Genomic DNA, 13,066 nt, shown 5'->3' with positions numbered 1-13,066 from the left:
ATCAACCTTTGGGTTATGGGCCCAGCACGCTCCCGCTGCGCCACTCTGCTTCCATCCACTTCAGAAAAGGCTAGAACTCACAATCCATGGCTTAGGAGTCCAGTGTCTTAGGCCACTGGGATACTGTGTAAACAGTATGACCTATACGAACTGTTGGAAGAGGTAAAAAAATATATATAATGGCACTGAGACATGCCCATGAAACGACACATTTTTTAAAAATGTTGTTCGCACTTAAAATAAACTGTTTAGCAGAGGATGGTTTCGATCCATCGACCTCTGGGTTATGGGCCCAGCACGCTCCCGCTGCGCCACTCTGCTTCCATCGACTTCAGAAAAGACTAGAACTCACAATCCATGGCTTAGGAGTCCAGTGTCTTAGGCCACTGGGATACTGTGTAAACAGTATGACCTATACGAACTGTTGGAAGAGGTAAAAAAATATATATAATGGCACTGAGACATGCCCATGAAACGACACATTTTTTAAAAATGTTGTTCGCACTTAAAATAAACTGTTTAGCAGAGGATGGTTTCGATCCATCGACCTCTGGGTTATGGGCCCAGCACGCTCCCGCTGCGCCACTCTGCTTCCATCCACTTCAGAAAAGACTAGAACTCACAATCCATGGCTTAGGAGTCCAGTGTCTTAGGCCACTGGGATACTGTGTAAACAGTATGACCTATACGAACTGTTGGAAGAGGTAAAAAAATATATATAATGGCACTGAGACATGCCCATGAAACGACACATTTTTTAAAAATGTTGTTCGCACTTAAAATAAACTGTTTAGCAGAGGATGGTTTCGATCCATCGACCTCTGGGTTATGGGCCCAGCACGCTCCAACTGCGCCACTCTGCTTCCATCCACTTCAGAAAAGGCTAGAACTCACAATCCATGGCTTAGGAGTCCAGTGTCTTAGGCCACTGGGATACTGTGTAAACAGTATGACCTATACGAACTGTTGGAAGAGGTAAAAAAATATATAGAATGGCACTGAGACATGCCCATGAAACGACACATTTTTTAAAAATGTTGTTCGCACTTAAAATAAACTGTTTAGCAGAGGATGGTTTCGATCCATCAACCTTTGGGTTATGGGCCCAGCACGCTCCCGCTGCGCCACTCTGCTCTCAGCCACTTCAGAAAAGACTAGAACTCACAATCCATGGCTTAGGAGTCCAGTGTCTTAGGCCACTGGGATACTGTGTAAACAGTATGACCTATACGAACTGTTGGAAGAGGTAAAAAAATATATATAATGGCACTGAGACATGCCCATGAAATGACACATTTTTTAAAAATGTTGTTCGCACTTAAAATAAACTGTTTAGCAGAGGATGGTTTCAATCCATCAACCTTTGGGTTATGGGCCCAGCACGCTCCCGCTGCGCCACTCTGCTTCCATCCACTTCAGAAAAGGCTAGAACTCACAATCCATGGCTTAGGAGTCCAGTGTCTTAGGCCACTGGGATACTGTGTAAACAGTATGACCTATACGAACTGTTGGAAGAGGTAAAAAAATATATATAATGGCACTGAGACATGCCCATGAAACGACACATTTTTTAAAAATGTTGTTCGCACTTAAAATAAACTGTTTAGCAGAGGATGGTTTCGATCCATCGACCTCTGGGTTATGGGCCCAGCACGCTCCCGCTGCGCCACTCTGCTTCCATCGACTTCAGAAAAGACTAGAACTCACAATCCATGGCTTAGGAGTCCAGTGTCTTAGGCCACTGGGATACTGTGTAAACAGTATGACCTATACGAACTGTTGGAAGAGGTAAAAAAATATATATAATGGCACTGAGACATGCCCATGAAACGACACATTTTTTTAAAATGTTGTTCGCACTTAAAATAAACTGTTTAGCAGAGGATGGTTTCGATCCATCGACCTCTGGGTTATGGGCCCAGCACGCTCCCGCTGCGCCACTCTGCTTCCATCCACTTCAGAAAAGGCTAGAACTCACAATCCATGGCTTAGGAGTCCAGTGTCTTAGGCCACTGGGATACTGTGTAAACAGTATGACCTATACGAACTGTTGGAAGAGGTAAAAAAATATATATAATGGCACTGAGACATGCCCATGAAACGACACATTTTTTAAAAATGTTGTTCGCACTTAAAATAAACTGTTTAGCAGAGGATGGTTTCGATCCATCGACCTCTGGGTTATGGGCCCAGCACGCTCCCGCTGCGCCACTCTGCTTCCATCCACTTCAGAAAAGACTAGAACTCACAATCCATGGCTTAGGAGTCCAGTGTCTTAGGCCACTGGGATACTGTGTAAACAGTATGACCTATACGAACTGTTGGAAGAGGTAAAAAAATATATATAATGGCACTGAGACATGCCCATGAAACGACACATTTTTTAAAAATGTTGTTCGCACTTAAAATAAACTGTTTAGCAGAGGATGGTTTCGATCCATCGACCTCTGGGTTATGGGCCCAGCACGCTCCCGCTGCGCCACTCTGCTTCCATCCACCCCAGATGGGACTTGAACCCACAATCCCTGGCTTAGGAGGCCAGTGCCTTATCCATTAGGCCACTGGGGCACTGTCTACCTTTTGCAAATAGTATGAACTGATAGAAGCAGTAAAAACAATGTGTACTGGATAGCACTGAGACACGCAAATGAAATTTAGCTTTCTAATTTCTGTTTGCGTTTCATTTTTGAAAATAATCTGTTTAGCAGAGGATGGTTTCGATCCATCGACCTCTGGGTTATGGGCCCAGCACGCTCCCGCTGCGCCACTCTGCTCTCAGCCACTTCAGAAAAGACTAGAACTCACAATCCATGGCTTAGGAGTCCAGTGTCTTAGGCCACTGGGATACTGTGTAAACAGTATGACCTATACGAACTGTTGGAAGAGGTAAAAAAATATATATAATGGCACTGAGACATGCCCATGAAACGACACATTTTTTAAAAATGTTGTTCGCACTTAAAATAAACTGTTTAGCAGAGGATGGTTTCGATCCATCGACCTCTGGGTTATGGGCCCAGCACGCTCCCGCTGGGCCACTCTGCTTCCATCCACTTCAGAAAAGGCTAGAACTCGCAATCCATGGCTTAGGAGTCCAGTGTCTTAGGCCACTGGGATACTGTGTAAACAGTATGACCTATACGAACTGTTGGAAGAGGTAAAAAAATATATATAATGGCACTGAGACATGCCCATGAAACGACACATTTTTTAAAAATGTTGTTCGCACTTAAAATAAACTGTTTAGCAGAGGATGGTTTCGATCCATCGACCTCTGGGTTATGGGCCCAGCACGCTCCCGCTGCGCCACTCTGCTTCCATCCACTTCAGAAAAGGCTAGAACTCACAATCCATGGCTTAGGAGTCCAGTGTCTTAGGACACTGGGATACTGTGTAAACAGTATGACCTATACGAACTGTTGGAAGAGGTAAAAAAAAATATATAATGGCACTGAGACATGCCCATGAAACGACACATTTTTTAAAAATGTTGTTCGCACTTAAAATAAACTGTTTAGCAGAGGATGGTTTCGATCCATCGACCTCTGGGTTATGGGCCCAGCACGCTCTCGCTGCGCCACTCTGCTTCCATCCACTTCAGAAAAGGCTAGAACTCACAATCCATGGCTTAGGAGTCCAGTGTCTTAGGCCACTGGGATACTGTGTAAACAGTATGACCTATACGAACTGTTGGAAGAGGTAAAAAAATATATATAATGGCACTGAGACATGCCCATGAAACGACACATTTTTTAAAAATGTTGTTCGCACTTAAAATAAACTGTTTAGCAGAGGATGGTTTCAATCCATCGACTTCTGGGTTATGGGCCCAGCACGCTCCCGCTGCGCCACTCTGCTTCCATCCACTTCAGAAAAGGCTAGAACTCACAATCCATGGCTTAGGAGTCCAGTGTCTTAGGCCACTGGGATACTGTGTAAACAGTATGACCTATACGAACTGTTGGAAGAGGTAAAAAAATATATATAATGGCACTGAGACATGCCCATGAAACGACACATTTTTAAAAAATGTTGTTTGCACTTAAAATAAACTGTTTAGCAGAGGATGGTTTCGATCCATCGACCTCTGGGTTATGGGCCCAGCACGCTCCCGCTGCGCCACTCTGCTTCCATCCACTTCAGAAAAGGCTAGAACTCACAATCCATGGCTTAGGAGTCCAGTGTCTTAGGACACTGGGATACTGTGTAAACAGTATGACCTATACGAACTGTTGGAAGAGGTAAAAAAATATATATAATGGCACTGAGACATGCCCATGAAACGACACATTTTTTAAAAATGTTGTTCGCACTTAAAATAAACTGTTTAGCAGAGGATGGTTTCGATCCATCGACCTCTGGGTTATGGGCCCAGCACGCTCCCGCTGCGCCACTCTGCTTCCATCCACTTCAGAAAAGGCTAGAACTCACAATCCATGGCTTAGGAGTCCAGTGTCTTAGGCCACTGGGATACTGTGTAAACAGTATGACCTATACGAACTGTTGGAAGAGGTTAAAAAATATATATAATGGCACTGAGACATGCCCATGAAACGACACATTTTTTAAAAATGTTGTTCGCACTTAAAATAAACTGCTTAGCAGAGGATGGTTTCGATCCATCGACCTCTGGGTTATGGGCCCAGCACGCTCCCGCTGCGCCACTCTGCTTCCATCCACTTCAGAAAAGGCTAGAACTCACAATCCATGGCTTAGGAGTCCAGTGTCTTAGGCCACTGGGATACTGTGTAAACAGTATGACCTATACGAACTGTTGGAAGAGGTAAAAAAATATATATAATGGCACTGAGACATGCCCATGAAACGACACATTTTTTAAAAATGTTGTTCGCACTTAAAATAAACTGTTTAGCAGAGGATGGTTTCGATCCATCGACCTTTGGGTTATGGGCCCAGCACGCTCCCGCTGCGCCACTCTGCTCTCAGCCACTTCAGAAAAGACTAGAACTCACAATCCATGGCTTAGGAGTCCAGTGTCTTAGGCCACTGGGATACTGTGTAAACAGTATGACCTATACGAACTGTTGGAAGAGGTAAAAAAATATATATAATGGCACTGAGACATGCCCATGAAACAACACATTTTTTAAAAATGTTGTTCGCACTTAAAATAAACTGTTTAGCAGAGGATGGTTTCGATCCATCGACCTTTGGGTTATGGGCCCAGCACGCTCCCGCTGCGCCACTCTGCTTCCATCCACTTCAGAAAAGGCTAGAACTCACAATCCATGGCTTAGGAGTCCAGTGTCTTAGGCCACTGGGATACTGTGTAAACAGTATGACCTATACGAACTGTTGGAAGAGGTAAAAAAATATATATAATGGCACTGAGACATGCCCATGAAACGACACATTTTTTAAAAATGTTGTTCGCACTTAAAATAAACTGTTTAGCAGAGGATGGTTTCGATCCATCGACCTCTGGGTTATGGGCCCAGCACGCTCCCGCTGCGCCACTCTGCTTCCATCGACTTCAGAAAAGACTAGAACTCACAATCCATGGCTTAGGAGTCCAGTGTCTTAGGCCACTGGGATACTGTGTAAACAGTATGACCTATACGAACTGTTGGAAGAGGTAAAAAAATATATATAATGGCACTGAGACATGCCCATGAAACGACACATTTTTTAAAAATGTTGTTCGCACTTAAAATAAACTGTTTAGCAGAGGATGGTTTCGATCCATCGACCTCTGGGTTATGGGCCCAGCACGCTCCCGCTGCGCCACTCTGCTTCCATCCACTTCAGAAAAGGCTAGAACTCACAATCCATGGCTTAGGAGTCCAGTGTCTTAGGACACTGGGATACTGTGTAAACAGTATGACCTATACGAACTGTTGGAAGAGGTAAAAAAATATATATAATGGCACTGAGACATGCCCATGAAACGACACATTTTTTAAAAATGTTGTTCGCACTTAAAATAAACTGTTTAGCAGAGGATGGTTTCGATCCATCGACCTCTGGGTTATGGGCCCAGCACGCTCCCGCTGCGCCACTCTGCTTCCATCCACTTCAGAAAAGGCTAGAACTCACAATCCATGGCTTAGGAGTCCAGTGTCTTAGGCCACTGGGATACTGTGTAAACAGTATGACCTATACGAACTGTTGGAAGAGGTAAAAAAATATATATAATGGCACTGAGACATGCCCATGAAACGACACATTTTTTAAAAATGTTGTTCGCACTTAAAATAAACTGCTTAGCAGAGGATGGTTTCGATCCATCGACCTCTGGGTTATGGGCCCAGCACGCTCCCGCTGCGCCACTCTGCTTCCATCCACTTCAGAAAAGGCTAGAACTCACAATCCATGGCTTAGGAGTCCAGTGTCTTAGGCCACTGGGATACTGTGTAAACAGTATGACCTATACGAACTGTTGGAAGAGGTAAAAAAATATATATAATGGCACTGAGACATGCCCATGAAACGACACATTTTTTAAAAATGTTGTTCGCACTTAAAATAAACTGTTTAGCAGAGGATGGTTTCGATCCATCGACCTTTGGGTTATGGGCCCAGCACGCTCCCGCTGCGCCACTCTGCTCTCAGCCACTTCAGAAAAGACTAGAACTCACAATCCATGGCTTAGGAGTCCAGTGTCTTAGGCCACTGGGATACTGTGTAAACAGTATGACCTATACGAACTGTTGGAAGAGGTAAAAAAATATATATAATGGCACTGAGACATGCCCATGAAACGACACATTTTTTAAAAATGTTGTTCGCACTTAAAATAAACTGTTTAGCAGAGGATGGTTTCGATCCATCGACCTTTGGGTTATGGGCCCAGCACGCTCCCGCTGCGCCACTCTGCTTCCATCCACTTCAGAAAAGGCTAGAACTCACAATCCATGGCTTAGGAGTCCAGTGTCTTAGGCCACTGGGATACTGTGTAAACAGTATGACCTATACGAACTGTTGGAAGAGGTAAAAAAATATATATAATGGCACTGAGACATGCCCATGAAACGACACATTTTTTAAAAATGTTGTTCGCACTTAAAATAAACTGTTTAGCAGAGGATGGTTTCGATCCATCGACCTCTGGGTTATGGGCCCAGCACGCTCCCGCTGCGCCACTCTGCTTCCATCGACTTCAGAAAAGACTAGAACTCACAATCCATGGCTTAGGAGTCCAGTGTCTTAGGCCACTGGGATACTGTGTAAACAGTATGACCTATACGAACTGTTGGAAGAGGTAAAAAAATATATATAATGGCACTGAGACATGCCCATGAAACGACACATTTTTTAAAAATGTTGTTCGCACTTAAAATAAACTGTTTAGCAGAGGATGGTTTCGATCCATCGACCTCTGGGTTATGGGCCCAGCACGCTCCCGCTGCGCCACTCTGCTTCCATCCACCCCAGATGGGACTTGAACCCACAATCCCTGGCTTAGGAGGCCAGTGCCTTATCCATTAGGCCACTGGGGCACTGTCTACCTTTTGCAAATAGTATGAACTGATAGAAGCAGTAAAAACAATGTGTACTGGATAGCACTGAGACACGCAAATGAAATTTAGCTTTCTAATTTCTGTTTGCGTTTCATTTTTGAAAATAATCTGTTTAGCAGAGGATGGTTTCGATCCATCGACCTCTGGGTTATGGGCCCAGCACGCTCCCGCTGCGCCACTCTGCTCTCAGCCACTTCAGAAAAGACTAGAACTCACAATCCATGGCTTAGGAGTCCAGTGTCTTAGGCCACTGGGATACTGTGTAAACAGTATGACCTATACGAACTGTTGGAAGAGGTAAAAAAATATATATAATGGCACTGAGACATGCCCATGAAACGACACATTTTTTAAAAATGTTGTTCGCACTTAAAATAAACTGTTTAGCAGAGGATGGTTTCGATCCATCGACCTCTGGGTTATGGGCCCAGCACGCTCCCGCTGGGCCACTCTGCTTCCATCCACTTCAGAAAAGGCTAGAACTCGCAATCCATGGCTTAGGAGTCCAGTGTCTTAGGCCACTGGGATACTGTGTAAACAGTATGACCTATACGAACTGTTGGAAGAGGTAAAAAAATATATATAATGGCACTGAGACATGCCCATGAAACGACACATTTTTTAAAAATGTTGTTCGCACTTAAAATAAACTGTTTAGCAGAGGATGGTTTCGATCCATCGACCTCTGGGTTATGGGCCCAGCACGCTCCCGCTGCGCCACTCTGCTTCCATCCACTTCAGAAAAGGCTAGAACTCACAATCCATGGCTTAGGAGTCCAGTGTCTTAGGACACTGGGATACTGTGTAAACAGTATGACCTATACGAACTGTTGGAAGAGGTAAAAAAATATATATAATGGCACTGAGACATGCCCATGAAACGACACATTTTTTAAAAATGTTGTTCGCACTTAAAATAAACTGTTTAGCAGAGGATGGTTTCGATCCATCGACCTCTGGGTTATGGGCCCAGCACGCTCCCGCTGCGCCACTCTGCTTCCATCCACTTCAGAAAAGGCTAGAACTCACAATCCATGGCTTAGGAGTCCAGTGTCTTAGGCCACTGGGATACTGTGTAAACAGTATGACCTATACGAACTGTTGGAAGAGGTAAAAAAATATATATAATGGCACTGAGACATGCCCATGAAACGACACATTTTTTAAAAATGTTGTTCGCACTTAAAATAAACTGTTTAGCAGAGGATGGTTTCAATCCATCGACCTCTGGGTTATGGGCCCAGCACGCTCCCGCTGCGCCACTCTGCTTCCATCCACTTCAGAAAAGGCTAGAACTCACAATCCATGGCTTAGGAGTCCAGTGTCTTAGGCCACTGGGATACTGTGTAAACAGTATGACCTATACGAACTGTTGGAAGAGGTAAAAAAATATATATAATGGCACTGAGACATGCCCATGAAACGACACATTTTTAAAAAATGTTGTTTGCACTTAAAATAAACTGTTTAGCAGAGGATGGTTTCGATCCATCGACCTCTGGGTTATGGGCCCAGCACGCTCCCGCTGCGCCACTCTGCTTCCATCCACTTCAGAAAAGGCTAGAACTCACAATCCATGGCTTAGGAGTCCAGTGTCTTAGGACACTGGGATACTGTGTAAACAGTATGACCTATACGAACTGTTGGAAGAGGTAAAAAAATATATATAATGGCACTGAGACATGCCCATGAAACGACACATTTTTTAAAAATGTTGTTCGCACTTAAAATAAACTGTTTAGCAGAGGATGGTTTCGATCCATCGACCTCTGGGTTATGGGCCCAGCACGCTCCCGCTGCGCCACTCTGCTTCCATCCACTTCAGAAAAGGCTAGAACTCACAATCCATGGCTTAGGAGTCCAGTGTCTTAGGCCACTGGGATACTGTGTAAACAGTATGACCTATACGAACTGTTGGAAGAGGTAAAAAAATATATATAATGGCACTGAGACATGCCCATGAAACGACACATTTTTTAAAAATGTTGTTCGCACTTAAAATAAACTGCTTAGCAGAGGATGGTTTCGATCCATCGACCTCTGGGTTATGGGCCCAGCACGCTCCCGCTGCGCCACTCTGCTTCCATCCACTTCAGAAAAGGCTAGAACTCACAATCCATGGCTTAGGAGTCCAGTGTCTTAGGCCACTGGGATACTGTGTAAACAGTATGACCTATACGAACTGTTGGAAGAGGTAAAAAAATATATATAATGGCACTGAGACATGCCCATGAAACGACACATTTTTTAAAAATGTTGTTCGCACTTAAAATAAACTGTTTAGCAGAGGATGGTTTCGATCCATCGACCTTTGGGTTATGGGCCCAGCACGCTCCCGCTGCGCCACTCTGCTCTCAGCCACTTCAGAAAAGACTAGAACTCACAATCCATGGCTTAGGAGTCCAGTGTCTTAGGCCACTGGGATACTGTGTAAACAGTATGACCTATACGAACTGTTGGAAGAGGTAAAAAAATATATATAATGGCACTGAGACATGCCCATGAAACGACACATTTTTTAAAAATGTTGTTCGCACTTAAAATAAACTGTTTAGCAGAGGATGGTTTCGATCCATCGACCTTTGGGTTATGGGCCCAGCACGCTCCCGCTGCGCCACTCTGCTTCCATCCACTTCAGAAAAGGCTAGAACTCACAATCCATGGCTTAGGAGTCCAGTGTCTTAGGCCACTGGGATACTGTGTAAACAGTATGACCTATACGAACTGTTGGAAGAGGTAAAAAAATATATATAATGGCACTGAGACATGCCCATGAAACGACACATTTTTTAAAAATGTTGTTCGCACTTAAAATAAACTGTTTAGCAGAGGATGGTTTCGATCCATCGACCTCTGGGTTATGGGCCCAGCACGCTCCCGCTGCGCCACTCTGCTTCCATCGACTTCAGAAAAGACTAGAACTCACAATCCATGGCTTAGGAGTCCAGTGTCTTAGGCCACTGGGATACTGTGTAAACAGTATGACCTATACGAACTGTTGGAAGAGGTAAAAAAATATATATAATGGCACTGAGACATGCCCATGAAACGACACATTTTTAAAAAATGTTGTTCGCACTTAAAATAAACTGTTTAGCAGAGGATGGTTTCGATCCATCGACCTCTGGGTTATGGGCCCAGCACGCTCCCGCTGCGCCACTCTGCTTCCATCCACTTCAGAAAAGGCTAGAACTCACAATCCATGGCTTAGGAGTCCAGTGTCTTAGGCCACTGGGATACTGTGTAAACAGTATGACCTATACGAACTGTTGGAAGAGGTAAAAAAATATATATAATGGCACTGAGACATGCCAATGAAACGACACATTTTTTAAAAATGTTGTTCGCACTTAAAATAAACTGTTTAGCAGAGGATGGTTTCGATCCATCGACCTCTGGGTTATGGGCCCAGCACGCTCCCGCTGCGCCACTCTGCTTCCATCCACTTCAGAAAAGACTAGAACTCACAATCCATGGCTTAGGAGGCCAGTGTCTTAGGCCACTGGGATACTGTGTAAACAGTATGACCTATACGAACTGTTGGAAGAGGTAAAAAAATATATATAATGGCACTGAGACATGCCCATGAAACGACACATTTTTTAAAAATGTTGTTCGCACTTAAAATAAACTGTTTAGCAGAGGATGGTTTCGATCCATCGACCTCTGGGTTATGGGCCCAGCACGCTCCCGCTGCGCCACTCTGCTTCCATCCACTTCAGAAAAGACTAGAACTCACAATCCATGGCTTAGGAGTCCAGTGTCTTAGGCCACTGGGATACTGTGTAAACAGTATGACCTATACGAACTGTTGGAAGAGGTAAAAAAATATATATAATGGCACTGAGACATGCCCATGAAAAGACACATTTTTTTAAAATGTTGTTCGCACTTAAAATAAACTGTTTAGCAGAGGATGGTTTCGATCCATCGACCTCTGGGTTATGGGCCCAGCACGCTCCCGCTGCGCCACTCTGCTTCCATCCACTTCAGAAAAGGCTAGAACTCACAATCCATGGCTTAGGAGTCCAGTGTCTTAGGACACTGGGATACTGTGTAAACAGTATGACCTATACGAACTGTTGGAAGAGGTAAAAAAATATATATAATGGCACTGAGACATGCCCATGAAACGACACATTTTTTAAAAATGTTGTTCGCACTTAAAATAAACTGTTTAGCAGAGGATGGTTTCGATCCATCGACCTCTGGGTTATGGGCCCAGCACGCTCCCGCTGCGCCACTCTGCTTCCATCCACTTCAGAAAAGGCTAGAACTCACAATCCATGGCTTAGGAGTCCAGTGTCTTAGGCCACTGGGATACTGTGTAAACAGTATGACCTATACGAACTGTTGGAAGAGGTAAAAAAATATATATAATGGCACTGAGACATGCCCATGAAACGACACATTTTTTAAAAATGTTGTTCGCACTTAAAATAAACTGCTTAGCAGAGGATGGTTTCGATCCATCGACCTCTGGGTTATGGGCCCAGCACGCTCCCGCTGCGCCACTCTGCTTCCATCCACTTCAGAAAAGGCTAGAACTCACAATCCATGGCTTAGGAGTCCAGTGTCTTAGGCCACTGGGATACTGTGTAAACAGTATGACCTATACGAACTGTTGGAAGAGGTAAAAAAATATATATAATGGCACTGAGACATGCCCATGAAACGACACATTTTTTAAAAATGTTGTTCGCACTTAAAATAAACTGTTTAGCAGAGGATGGTTTCGATCCATCGACCTTTGGGTTATGGGCCCAGCACGCTCCCGCTGCGCCACTCTGCTCTCAGCCACTTCAGAAAAGACTAGAACTCACAATCCATGGCTTAGGAGTCCAGTGTCTTAGGCCACTGGGATACTGTGTAAACAGTATGACCTATACGAACTGTTGGAAGAGGTAAAAAAATATATATAATGGCACTGAGACATGCCCATGAAACGACACATTTTTTAAAAATGTTGTTCGCACTTAAAATAAACTGTTTAGCAGAGGATGGTTTCGATCCATCGACCTTTGGGTTATGGGCCCAGCACGCTCCCGCTGCGCCACTCTGCTTCCATCCACTTCAGAAAAGGCTAGAACTCACAATCCATGGCTTAGGAGTCCAGTGTCTTAGGCCACTGGGATACTGTGTAAACAGTATGACCTATACGAACTGTTGGAAGAGGTAAAAAAATATATATAATGGCACTGAGACATGCCCATGAAACGACACATTTTTTAAAAATGTTGTTCGCACTTAAAATAAACTGTTTAGCAGAGGATGGTTTCGATCCATCGACCTCTGGGTTATGGGCCCAGCACGCTCCCGCTGCGCCACTCTGCTTCCATCGACTTCAGAAAAGACTAGAACTCACAATCCATGGCTTAGGAGTCCAGTGTCTTAGGCCACTGGGATACTGTGTAAACAGTATGACCTATACGAACTGTTGGAAGAGGTAAAAAAATATATATAATGGCACTGAGACATGCCCATGAAACGACACATTTTTAAAAAATGTTGTTCGCACTTAAAATAAACTGTTTAGCAGAGGATGGTTTCGATCCATCGACCTCTGGGTTATGGGCCCAGCACGC

At 44.2% G+C, this 13,066-nt stretch overlaps 2 non-coding genes across 2 annotated transcripts; both read right to left on the bottom strand.

Annotated features, from left to right (window-relative positions):
- Positions 1 to 2,495: 2,495 nt before the first annotated feature.
- Positions 2,496 to 2,568, bottom strand: trnar-ccu (transfer RNA arginine (anticodon CCU)). Its single transcript has one exon. It is a non-coding gene; the product is annotated as a tRNA-Arg (tRNA).
- A 4,819-nt stretch (positions 2,569 to 7,387) lies between these two features.
- trnar-ccu (transfer RNA arginine (anticodon CCU)) lies at positions 7,388 to 7,460 on the bottom strand. The gene has a single exon. It is a non-coding gene; the product is annotated as a tRNA-Arg (tRNA).
- Between the last annotated feature and the right edge of the window lie 5,606 nt (positions 7,461 to 13,066).

The sequence above is a fragment of the Oncorhynchus mykiss genome, chromosome 7 (genome assembly GCF_057628025.1).
Source record: "Oncorhynchus mykiss isolate SJ-2025 chromosome 7, ASM5762802v1, whole genome shotgun sequence".
NCBI classification, from domain to species: Eukaryota; Metazoa; Chordata; class Actinopteri; order Salmoniformes; family Salmonidae; genus Oncorhynchus; species Oncorhynchus mykiss.
Note: the sequence above shows the minus strand (reverse complement) of the source record. Positions and strands in the feature narration are given on the sequence as shown.